Genomic DNA, 13,847 nt, shown 5'->3' with positions numbered 1-13,847 from the left:
ACCTTCTTTTGTCCTTATTATGATTAATTTTATGTCTCAGTTTGGCTAGGCAATGGTGGCCAGTTGTTTGGTCAAAAAGTAGTCTATGTATTGCTGTGTAAGCATGTCTTAGATACATCAACATTTCCAATCAGTACACTTTGATTAAAACAGATGATCCCCCCATTATGTGAGTGGGCCTCATCTGATAGCTGAGGCTTTAAGAGCTAAGACTGAGGTTTCTTGAAGAAGGAATTCTTGCCCTGTGGAATTTAAAGCAAGACCGAAACATAAACTCTTCCCTGAGCCTCCAGACTGCCAGCCTGCCCCACAAATTTCATACTTAACAGCCTAACAATTGTGTGAGCCAGTTTCTTAAAATAAATCTCTCTCTTTATGTATACATGTGTGTGTGTCTATCCTCTTGGTTCCATATCTCTAAAAGCCCCAACCCACAGACCCCTCAGTCCCTCCTGTCATCCCCCAATATTAATTTTAATCATCTTTGGTTACCACTATTTGGGGCTTCCAAGTCTAGTTGTGAGCATAGTTTCTGAAATACCCCCTGCTGGTTTAAGTATGTTTTTGACTTGTTCTATATACTTCCCAAACACTTTCAAGGTTTCCAGCAGCCTTGACCAGCCTCCCGTCCTCCTGAGTGACTAAAAATGGAAAGTCATTTATCATCTTCTGACTCCTAATCACCAAAATATGGCCTCCCTAGGGCCTTCACATTCCAGTTGAAATTATTTATTTAGTTGCTGACAGCCTCCACATTGAGCAGCTGAGGCACTAGAGGTCTGTTGATAGGAGGGGATGGGGCACACACAGTAACATGGCAGAGTGAGGGTCATGGTCGTGGGCTTCACCTGCTAACCCACTGACTATAGGGCTATCTGTCATGAAGGAAAGGACTGTGGGTTTATATATGTATTTTAATATAACTCAAAAGATGAAAGTACTGTTCAAATGATGAAATATCCAGCTACTAAATTGTTTTTTACCTTTCCCGAGAAAAGGAAAATAAGCCTTAGGTGTTTTCAGACTGATTACAAAGGTTTTGCTCTGAATTTTATTGAAGCAGATGCATTTAGCTGCTCTTTATGTGGCTAAAAGCCATGCTCACCCAAATCACTCATATCTTTCTGTCACTCTAATTGCTTCACAATTCACTTTTAGAAACTCTTAACAGCTTTCCTCTCCATTATGAAACATCACAGAGAGAGATGAGGTTGGTGTTCAAGCACGCAGACTTCCCTACAAGCATCTCAGTGCCCAGACTGGGAAAGCTAAATATTTACTGAACCTCATCTCTTCAAGGTCAGCAGAGACCTTTTGCTAACCAAATACAATGACCTTTTATCTGTCCTTAGTCTATTTGACCTCCTCCATTCATTTCAAAAACATTTACTGAGGGTTTACTGGGTATCTGGCTCTTTCTAGGTGCTAGGAACAAAGAAATCAACAAGACATGGTTTCTGCTCCCAAATGAAATGAAAGAAGGAGAGATATTAGAATGTGTGTAGTGGTTCCAAAAATTATGTGAATTAAAGGTATGTGTGAAGCAGCACAGAAAAAGGCCACCTTATTCAGGCTGGGCTCTTGAGGGATGGCTTCTGGAGGAGGTAGCAGGAAGTAATTCATAACACATAAGTAGGAATTAACTCACTAAGTGAGGGGAAGAAAAGTGACACAGAAGAACCTACTTATGTAAAAGCAGCAAAGCATGAAAGAGTGGGAAGCATTCCAAGAACTGCTAGAAGACTGACTGGAGGAAAATGAGTGTATAGGGAGTATAGCCAGATAGGAGGCAGGACAAAATGGGGTATGGGGGAGGCCCCAAAAGATTTTAAAGGAGTACTCTAAGAGTAATATGGAAATAGACTGCTGTGAAAAAGGAGTGGGAAGCAGAAAGATTCTCTAGAAAGTTATTAGAATAGCCCATGGGAGAAATGATGAGAACCTGAACTATGGAACTGGCTGAATCATCCTGCCATTAAATGAGATGACACATGCAAGAATGCATCCAGCTAGTGAGAGGATTCAGTGTGACACTTTGAGCAGCAAAGTCTTTGCAGAGCAAACAGATACAAGGTTCTGGCTAGAATATAGATATGGGAAGTGAGTATATGCACAGCAATGAAAAGAATTAGTATGTTTAAAATCACCATAAAGTGTGAGTCAGAAGAACAATGACCTGAAGATGGAACTTTTAAAAGGAATGACATTTCTTAGAAGCACAGAAAGTGATGAGCCTGAAGAACAAGGGAGCAGTCAAGAAGAGAAAATCCAAAGGATAGCAGTATCAAAGAAGCTTTCAAAACCATTGACTACTGCCCTGACCACTTTGGCTGAGTTGATTGGCTGTCATCCACAAAGTGAAAGGTCTCTGGGTTCAATTCCCAGTGAGGGTATGTGCCCTGGTTACTGGTCCAGTCCCCAAATAGGGCACATATGAGAGGCAACTGATCAATGTTTCTCTCTCTCATGATATTTCTCTCTCTTTCTCCCTCTCTTCCCCTCTCTCTAAATAAAAATACAATCTTTTTTTAAAAAATAAAAATATAAAATCATTGACTACCTAGGAGAGGATCTGTGTAAAAGCTGATAGGTGTGGGTAATGGAGGTAATGGTTTCAAATTATGTGCTTTGTTCTTTTGCCTTCTTGAGTAAACCATATTTCACATGAGGCATCTATCTACCTATGGATAATTAGATTTGTTACCTAATAAATGTGAAGGAAGGACAAAGAGAAAGTTAGTTTTTTATACCCCACATATGATTGGGTATGCAGCAAGCAGTAAACCTTGCTCAACAGGTTGTTATCTTGAGAAAGAATAGGCTGAAGGACTTAGAATTTAGGGCTTACTAACATGGAGGCTACTCCATATCCCTACCAACAACCAGGACAAGGAAGGGAAGATATAATAAAAAAAGGAATAAACGAGCTATCTGGCTGTTTCTGGCTAGGAGGTGAGGGAGAAAGAGATTGGAAGATGTTAATCTTGCATCTCCCACTTCCATTTCCTAGACTTCAGGGAGATGTTTGTTATATAAGTGAGGATAAAATCAATGATAAAGATATAAGCTATTAGCCACCCACTCATTTTTTTATGGACAACTCTATGAAAAGAGCACCTTTCAACTTGTCCCCTTCCCCTAAGTACAACCTGGGCCACAGCCACAGCTCCCTGATGGTGCAATGTGTACGTAAAAAGAAAGGTTCAGAGGTTGAGCTTTCTCAAACCTCCAAGTTTCTGCATTTGTGCAGCTGAGGAATAATATGCCTGCCAAGGGGCTTGTTGGGCAGACAGCATGGTGACCTTACAGAGCAGACTTAGTGAACACTGGGGCAGCAGGATGGACAAAGGCCAAGGCAGTCACTTAGGCGCAAGGTGGGGCAGGGTCAGCCAGGAGCACTGCTGGATCCTTGCAAAGAAAACAAAGTGACATCAGCTGTAGACTGCCTCTAACAGGGATAGCAGCACCCAGTCAGCCAAGAGACATTGCCCTGAGAACAGCAGATAACTACAAGCATATATCCCAGGACAAGGATGAGCCATGGAAGCCCTTCCCCAACACACCTGAATGCCTCCTTTAGGGAAGAAGCAGGCACTGGAGATGGTCACTTGAAAGACCGAATAAATATTTGTCCCAAGAAGAAACAAACAAACAAAAAAACCCTCCTAATATCATACTGACCTTTGTTTATCCCGGATAAACAAAGATACACCATAGATACTACACCATAGATAAAAGCTCAGGAAAAAGATGAAATTCATTTGAGATAAAATAAAGAATTTATATTTTTCTTTACATTACAGTGTAAGCTCAATTTGCAACCTTGCTTTATAGGTAAAAATGGGAAATAACACTTGCCAAAGTCTATTCCATAGAAAACTGATTTTTCATAATGTTGACAGATATTATGCAGGCAAAAAAATAATAAAATTTAAAATCTATGGTCATTTTACACTGGGCTAAAAATAAGCAAAAATTTTTAGTGCAAAATCTTCTAAGAGTATTTACTTTGCTTACAAAAATTCTGAATCTCTAAGAGAGAGAAAGATAGTATGCCTCATTTCCCATATATTTGTCCACAAAATTTGTTTCACAGAACACATCTCTGAAGACTTCTGGAAACACTTCTAGCATTCAAAAATGGAGACACCTTCAAATCTTTAGAACAATCAGAATCAGGAGCCCTATAGTCCACTGTTTTCCCCTCTACTATGGTTTGTTTATCAGTTGGAAACCTGAGCTATTGCTAAACAGGTAAGTGCAGGACTACCACTGAGCAAAATGTTGAAGCTATACAGACTAACATTTTCTGAGCACAGAATTTCAGTTTCCTCCACTATGGCCACATTTCCTCCCACTCCTTCCCTCCTAAAAAACACCTCAGTTTTTGTTTGTTTATTCTAAAGTACCTCGATCATTTATGGACTGTGATAGTGGACCAACCACACAAGTTGCCTCCTCTTTTTCACAAGAATCAGTGGCAGTGTAGTGTTGTGGGTAAGAGTCTGAAGACAGACTCCCTGGGTTTGTTTGAATCCTGCTTCGACACTTCCTAGCTGCATGATGATCTTGGAAAAGTTACTTAGCTTCCCTAACCAATGTCCTCATGTGCAAAGTAGACTAAATATTTTGTCCATGGACCATTATTTGCCAATACTTGTTCTAGAGCATGTTTATGTGAGAAATGGTAAGTAGGTTCTAAACTAAAAACAAAAATCCAGGCTGCTTTTATACACAAAAAAGAATGATCATAGCAATTTAGACTCTGTCTAATGTTTTCTTTACTAATTTACTAATTCTTAAACAATTAGTTTTTTCTAAATACTTTAATGCTTATTACAAACACATCAAAAAATATTAATTTACTAAATAAGATTTCCCCAGACATTTAGATGTTGATTTAAAGTAACTTATTGTATTTCTTACAAGTCTGTAATATATCAGCCCCTAAAAATGCTTTAAACACCTTAAAATGATACACTGATGCAATGCTTTTAGAATTGATTAATACAGATACTCGAAAACTATTAGAAAATCACTCAGTATTGGTTTAAATGTGTTTATTATGTCTCTTTTATTTTAATATACTTTTTCTTTTTTCTTATCCAACTACAATGTTACTCATTTACCGTGAGTGACAAGAGTACCTTCCTGACCAGCTAAAGCTGAAAATAAGGTTTCAAAGCTTGTAACTGGACCTAAAACCACACATCTTGTGTCACATTCCCATCTTATTCTAACCAAGAACATCAACCACTTGGAAGTGTCCCTTTTCATAGGTAGACTTCCATTTCATAAGAAACTATCTAAATTATTAGCTCTAATTTTCTTTTTGTGACCTAAACTTTTCACCCAAAATAATGCTTATTCTGAATATCCTATATCTATAGAATAGCTTATATACACCTACTTTGCAACTGTTTTTTCTCCACATACTTGCTTCCTTTAATAATCCAGTTCTCTATTTTGTAACTGCTGGTTGGAAAAGTAGAACTTTAAGGTCCAGTAGGGCCTGGACACAAATTTTCCTTAGAATTCTCAGCTCCTTTGGGTTTTGACTAAATATATATAGATTTGTAGAGAAAAGGAGGCAAGGCATTAATGTGGAGTCATATTATTTCATGTGCCTACTTTCAAGATTAAATAAGAAAGAAAACACCAAGTAAAGATATAAAACTTAAAAATTTCTTGCTCATTTAATAAAATGAGACTTGGAGAATTTCATAATTCAAGTTCCTTATTTGGAAATTCATTCACACTAACACATGAAGAATAAAACCAACACAATTCATAATTTCTGTTAGATTTCTTTAAAGTTGTTTAAATATTATTTTAAGAGTCTCATTGGTGTGTGAGTGTGTGTGTGTGTGTGTGTGTGTGTGTGTGTGTGATAGATCCTCAATGAAAAACCTTTGAAGGCAAGAACTACATCCACTGCTTTTTATACCCTAAAAAGTTCTAAAGTTCTGTGCTCACCAAGGGTGTTAAACAAATGTTACTGAATGATTGTCCCTAAGGATCTCTGGAACTTTTAAATAGTTGACTTTAACTGTCTGTATCCACGGAGAGTTGAGATCAGCTTAGAGTAATACATAAATCCTCCTGTTCTACAAGAACAATAAAAATATTGAAATTACAGTAATGCGGTCTTAAATGTGAGCCATAAAGAAAGTTATTTCTACCCCATGTGAGTATATCTGAATGTTCCTTCTTTCTTTTCAATCTAATAAAATATTTGTTAATAGGCCAATGGCATGAATTGAAATTTCCTGAGCCCCAAACAAATTTTGCTTAAAGTGACTCAATCCTGTTTTCTTAAAATTCTAAAGAACTTTGAATCTGAGCAAAATTCTCTTGGACCTGAGCAAGTATATATGCCTTGTTCTCAAGCTTTATAATAATTAAATTTCTTAGTAATAACCAGAATATAGCATTTTAACTGCAAAGACACTGACATACAAGTGTATGTATGAGTTTTAGGTCAAATTTTTGCTTGGTGACTCCTAAAGAACTACACAGATTTTCAGCCTAATTGAAATATTGACTTTCCCCTATTATTGCAGAAAATAGTAAGCTTCTTCACCTGTCACCAGAAAAACATCTCATTTGCTTTTCATCAAAATATCACAACCAATGAATAACATGAGTTTTAGTTCTTCAACATGGAAACAGTTCTACCACACAAAAGTTTTGTATAATATTAAATTTATTTTTTTGATCTGCCACATTGGAAAAGGGCTCCCTGCCAAAAGCATTTAGCTTAAAAGTCACAACTTTACCTCACTATTTTTTAAGCTCTACCCAGAGGCAAATAACAACAGGAAAAAGAAATGAAACATAATACATCACAGTGCAAACTACAACCATATGAGGGAAGCCACCTATGGAAGCATGGTTATGTGGACTCTTCACCATTTGTAACATGCCCTGTTCTAAGTGCATTCTACACACTAGGTCATAAACTCTTTCAAATCAGAGCTTTATCCATATTTTATAATTTTGTGTCCTCACATTACCCTCTTCTCTAGTAATTGTTGCAGAGACTCATACACTGTAGGCAGTGCTTAATAAATAGCCTTTGAAATGTCATTACATGGAATCACACTAAGCCACCAGCACAGGTATTAGTTTTGATACAGGAAGAGAAAGGGAAAAAGGTTATGCCAACATTCCCCAAATTGTGTTCTCACATACTCTGCAGAAAAAGAAAAAGAATTTGGTAGTTTACCAGATTCAGTAAAATCCACATGCTATATTATCTTCTCAAAAATTCACATCCCAATGTGCATAAACTCCAAAAAGTCTTGTGGAAAACACTGTTCAACTTAATTTTATACAGTATTTCCCAAGTGTGGTTAATTTTATGTGTCAATTGCACTGGCCTGAAGGATGTCTACAAAGCTGGTAAAAAAAAAATTTCTTGGTGTCTCTGTAAGGTTAGTTCCAAAAGAGATTAGCATTTGAATTGGTGAACTTATTGGTGAAAATAAGTAAAATAGTTGCTCTCCCCAGTGTGGGTGGACCTCATCAAATTCCTTGATGCCAAATAGAGCAAAAAGGTGAAGGAAGGGCAATTTTCTCTCCATTTGAGCTTGGACAGGCATTTTACCCTGTCCTCAGACATCAGCCCTCCTAGTTCTCAGGCCTTCAGACTCAGACTGGTGGTTACACTATCAGTTGTCCCTACCCTCATCCCAGTTCTCAGGCTTCTGGATTTCATTAAATCACATCATCATTTTTCCAGTTCTCCAGCATGTAGAAAGTAGACTGTGGGAATTCTCAGCCTCTATAATCAAGTGAGCCAATTTCCATATTAAATATCAGTTTTATATGTGTGTGTGCACACATGTGAGTTTAATTCCATTGGTTCTATTTCTCTGGAAAACCCTAATGTAGTAAGCCCTAATGTAGTAAGCATATTTGATAATACAGCCCTTTTTAGAAGATATGTACTAACATTTAGAAGAACATCTGTGTCCTGTGAAGCAAAATCTCAGAAATCTTCAGTTGTCCTATTCAAAACAACAATCAAACTTGAGAAGGAAAGTCACAAGTTCCTGGACCCAAACAGATGATGAATTCTCCCATTATTGGATTCACGTGACCCTGTGCAAGTTACTTACCCAATCTAAGCTATAGTTTCCCCAAATACCAACTAAGCAATAAGGCATCCTTCCTAGACTGCTGTTATTGCTAAACAAGATAATGTACTATAGTGCTTGTCATAAAATTTTCTTTGTTCTTCCTCATAAGAAGGACTACCCGTTCCCCTCAGGAGGATAGAAGAAAGAAGGAAGTAGCACTCCCATTAGGTGAGTAGTAATTGATGGATGTGAGAAAATTAGGATCAATTAGGGTCAGTTCTCTTCTTCTAAAGTTAAGAAAAAATTAAATACATTGAAAATAAGTCAGACGTGTTAAAAGAAGTATAATAGTAAAAGCAAAAGGATAAGGACTGGGGGAGACAGTTTCCTGCCGTGAACACGGAACAGTGAACTTCAGAAGACTATGCCTGAGGGCTTTCAAACAGACAGAAGAGTATTTGTCTCTGATTTAAATTCTCTGAACATCCTTCACACTTCAGAGCAGGACAGGCTGAACATCAGGCTTTTCTGAGCAAGCGCTAGAGATTTAGGCCTAATTCATCAACTGTGGAAATCTGGCCTAACCCAAATATTCAGTTTCTTTTCTGATGATATCGATGTGTGATAACAATCTCTCAGTCCCTGACAAAGAACAGCCAGACCGAGAGAGAAAAAACTCAAAAACACTAACAATGGAATGATAAATTAGAGAAATTTACTCACCAAACCTTTAACTCCTGCAGTAGACTTGTCAGCACATTACATAGGGGTTTAATTTAGTAGTTTCCTAACATATGGGCAACAATATGGTCTCAGCGGTTCACTGCTACTGGCATGGCAGAGGAGGAGGGAGAAATAATTACACATTGACAGGCAAGTGGCTGCTCTCACAGCTCATCCAAGGCTTTTGCAAAAGGACACTAGATATTTTTAAACCACAGTGTCATTGCAACTAAAGAAATTGAACATTTCCCATTTTCTGGTAAATAGGCATTAGTTTGTTTCAGAGTCTGATGATGAAAAAGTGATAGAAGTCATAACCCAATGCTCTAATTCTTTTTTCCCATTTCTTATGGAAAAGGATATATGCTGCCTATGATATATACAGTGGAATATTAGAAGGCCAAGACATTAATGTTATTCTAACTCTCCTCTCCTTGAGAATACACATGTCCAAACAATTTGCTTTAGTTTTCAGGATCTTCGTTCTGTACCTTACATGAGGAGGGAACTAAAAATTCTGTACACAGCCAGCAAAACAGACCTTAAACATATACATGTGGGAAGATTGGAACAACAAATTCTTTCTCCAACCACACTGTAAATTGCTCAGGCCTGTGAATCTATCTTGATTACTATCCAGAACACTGTCACCACCATGACTTACCTGTATAATTCTCAGTATCCAGCAGTAATTCATAACTATCGGCCAATGTATTGATATTTTTCTGTTATGCAGACTCTGTTTGCATGGTCACTAGAAAAAAATGTACAATAAAATCAAGCAGGACAAAAGTGTGATACTTTTTCTTTGTGCTCATTGTCTTTACTACATACAATAGTGCCTGACAGGAGTTCAGTCCATAAGAAGGTTTCATTTGTCTGATATCAGACACTCCTGGAAACAAACAGTGTTTTCCCCAAAGAAAGCACATGTAAGTTGCAACCAAGCTTTCCTTATTTTGCTTTCTTTATATAACAGTATGTCTATACTTATTTTCAAAGAAGGCAATTTCTTGTCTAAAGTTCACCTCTTGTTCATATCCATTGTTATAGACTGAATGTTTGTGTCTCTCCAAAATTCATATGTTGAAGCCCTAACCCATAATATGACTTTGGGAGGTAATTAGGTTTAGATGATGTCATAAGGGTGGGACCACATGATGGGATTAGTGCCTTTATAAGAAAAAGAAACACTAGAGTCCACTCTCATTCCATATACACCCACCAAGGAAAGGCCACATGATGACAAAGTGGGAAGACAACCATTGGTGAGACAGGAAGAGAGCCCTTACCAGAACCCACCATACTGGAACCCTGATCTCAGACTTCCAGTCTCAAGAACTGAGAAAATAATTCTCTGATATTTAAGTCGCCTAGTCTATAGCATTTTGTTATAGCAGCCCAAGCAGACCAAGACATTTAATAAAACCATGGGAATAGATATGATTGACAATATAGCTAGAGGTCATATGGGAAAGGACAGCATGAAACAAAAAGGACATACACTCATAAAACCAAGTTATTTTTTCCTCTGATTTTCTTTTCAAAGATGAGATGCTATAGAATTATCAGGGTCAGACAGGATGTCTGCCCTTGTCAAGTGTCTAGGCACTATTGCTGTGAAAGTCAAAAGTTCTGTGACAGGAGACTAAACACAACCACCAAGCTTGAAGGTGAACAAGTAGGCCTCCAACAGCATCCCTAGAGACAAATGCACACTGATGGCATTTGCAAAGTAAGACCTTAGTTTCCAGACCATTAGAATGTAATGCGATGGATTCCAAAGTCCAATCAACTCTCAAACTTCTATATTCACAGAGGGAGGAAGCCATTATTATTTAATATTCCCCAAAGTATTCTACTTTTCTTTATAAACAGGAGAGAGAGAGACAGAGATTATAAGGAACCGGCTAATGCAACTGTAGGGACTGACAAGTTTAAAATCTGTAGGACAGCCCAGTATTCTGGAAATTCAGGTAAGAATAGATACTGTAGTCTTGAGCCCAAAATATGTAGGGCATGGCAACAGACAGGAAATTCAGGCAGGACTTCTATGTTGTGGTCTTGAGGACAATTGGCTCTTCTTTGGGAAACTTCAGTCTTTGCTTTGAAAGCTTTCAACTGGTTGGATGAGGCCCACTTGCATTATCTCTATTTTATTCAAAGTCTATTGACTCAATGTTAATCACATCTTTAAAAAATGTCTTCACAATTACATTTAGACTGGTGTTTGGCTAAACAACTGGGAACTACAGCCTATCCAAGTTGACACGTAAAACTAACCATCACAAGCATAAAATGGGAAATGAAAAGAAAACAAAGACAAATGTTCAAATTGTCTTCTGTCCTAACCAGCTAACCTTCTTAAGAATATATCTCTCGAAAGAGATTTCAAGATGGTGGAGTAAGTGGAAGGTATACTAACTTCCTCCCATGACAAAAGTGGAATTACAACTAAATTATGGAAAAATCATCCTGAGTAACTAACTGGACACTAGCTGGGGAGAATAAGCCACAGACAGATAGAGGAAGCCACATCACCACAACGTGACTGGTAGGGAGTGTGGAGGAGGTGCAAGAGGGCTGGCTGGGTCCCCACAGGTGGCGGCTGAAGTTCCAGAGGGATGTTTCAGCAGCCACGGTGTTCTCCCTGAGAAGTGTGGGATCTAAACCTCAAGCTGGACTCCCCAGCCTACAGCAACAGAATTAGAAAAGGAACCCAAATAATACATGGCTGTGACAAACAGTGGGGTTTCTGTCTGCCAGAGAGAGGGCTGGACATGCGGAGAGACTCTTAAAGGGCCAACACATAAAATTTCATTTGCAGCCACTTACCCTGGGCTCCAGCAGATTGAGGGCAGAGTGAGGACAGAGTGGACTAGAGATGCATGAGGAGAGTCTGGGGCTGATGTCACTGGGGAGAGAATTAAAGAACAGCAGCCAGGATCCCTGTGCTGAATCATTCCTCATGCTGCAAAGGCTGTTTTTCTCAGGCAAAGCACTCCCCTTGCACCTCCCACCCCCAGCCAAATGGCACCAGCCTGAGTGGAGACAATATCACATCCACAGAATTTACTTTGTCCCACTCTGTGGTGCTTAAGCCCTGCTGCGAGGAGTACAGCCAGAAGACTTTCACATTTTAAGCCTAACAAAAAGCCTGCAGGCAGAGGCAGATCTCTGTGAGCTCAGAGACTTTAGCTGAAGTCTCCATTTTCCTGCCACCATTCCCCTCACCACCTCCATCCCCCACCCTCAATCCTGCCCCCCTTTAGCTTTGTCTGTGGGTCCTTTATACATGTTCCTTGACAACCCTTCCCCTTTTCCCCCCATTATCACCTCCCCTCTCCCCTATGGTTACTGTCAGTTTGTTCCTTATTTCAATGTCTCTGGTTATATTTTGCTTGCTTGTTTGTTTAGTTGATTAGGCTCCACTTATATTACATTCTTATGAAGTGAGTGTTATTAGTATACTTTTTACAGAAGAAACTGCAGCACAAATAAATTAAGGATGTTGTTCAAAAGTCAGATTAGTAGTTAGTGCCTGAGTTGGAATTTAACTAATTCTGATTCGAGACACCTCTCTCTGCCTCTACTACACTGCATTTTGCTTAGCTGCTCAGAGCCTCACTGTTTATTTACAAAATTTATAAATAAATCCTACCCTGTAGAATTGTCTTAGATTTAGAGCCAATGTATGTAAAGCTCACAGCACAGTGTGTAGCACACAGTGCATGGGCCTTGTGTGGTGGTGGCAGGGGTGGAACGGTAATAGCTGTTGTCATTGTTATCACTGTTGTGGCTGAAGTAGACTTTCCCTACAACCAACTTGTCTGCAATTGCTACTGAAGTAACAAAATTCAAGGGGACAGGTATCTATCTCTATTGCTTGGTTCATAAGATAAATAATAAAACACACACTAGTAAAGTGAACTCAGCGATGAAAAGTAGTCACTTCTAGATTGTTTGCCATGCCACCAGTCCTTAATATCAAGTGTTAGATTAACTCTTCTGGGAACTTGTGGTAGATTAAAGATGACCACAAATTCTTTGGTGCTCCCTGTATTGAAAGCTGACTCCAATTTCCTTCTCCCTGAATCTGGCCTGGCTTTCGTGAATTGCTTGACCAGTCGAATGTGACAGAATTGATATTCTGGAAATTCTAAGACTAGGTCATGGGAGCCTTTCAGCTTCTGCCTGGGCCATTTCAAATACTTGCTGTAGGAACCCTGAGCTCTGTGTATGTAGTCCAACTATCCTAAGTAGCTAAGGAAACCTTCCAGCCATTTCCATCAATGCAGCAAATGTGAGCAAAGCCATTTGGACCCTCCTGACCAGCCCAGCCCATCTGTCAGCTGAATACCACCAAGGAACCTCCATCAATGCCACTTGGAAGAGACAAATCACCAGAATTCCCAAATTTCTGACTAACAAACTAGTGAGATATAATAAAACAGTTGTTTTAAACCACCAGGGTTGGGGATAGGTTGCTAAGTAGCAATAGTTACCAGTAACTGGAACAGAAAGATTTCTGAAAGATCAAATGAGAAATTGCACAGCACTATGCTCTCAGAAAGAATACTTTTGGATTCAGCTGCCAAACAATAAAATATTAATAAGTGATGTTGAGAAGACAACACTGCTCAGAGGGGAATATATTTATTATAAAAGGAAAATTTACCAGGCTTCATTATTAGAAATAGAATGCATGATGTCAGTTTACAAGTCACCAGACCTTATAAAGATAAAACAAAAGTACAGAAACTGTGGAATGTTTCCATTCTTTTTTGTTGTTGTTAATGTTTTTGTTTTTTAATTTTCTATTTTTCAATTGCAGTTTACTTTCAATATTATTTTGTATTAGTTTCAGGTGTACAGCTTAGTGGTTAGACAATCGCATACTTTACATGGTGTTCCCCTCGATATTTCCAGTACCCCACCTGACACCACACATAGTTATCACAACATTATTATGTTTTGCTTTATGTCCTCTAACGATTTTGTAAGTGCCAAATTGCACTTCTTAATTCTTTTACCTCTTTC

Source organism: Phyllostomus discolor, chromosome 4, assembly GCF_004126475.2.
Source record: "Phyllostomus discolor isolate MPI-MPIP mPhyDis1 chromosome 4, mPhyDis1.pri.v3, whole genome shotgun sequence".
NCBI classification, from domain to species: domain Eukaryota; kingdom Metazoa; phylum Chordata; class Mammalia; order Chiroptera; family Phyllostomidae; genus Phyllostomus; species Phyllostomus discolor.
The sequence above is the reverse complement of the archived record's forward strand: the minus strand, read 5'-3'. Positions refer to the sequence as shown.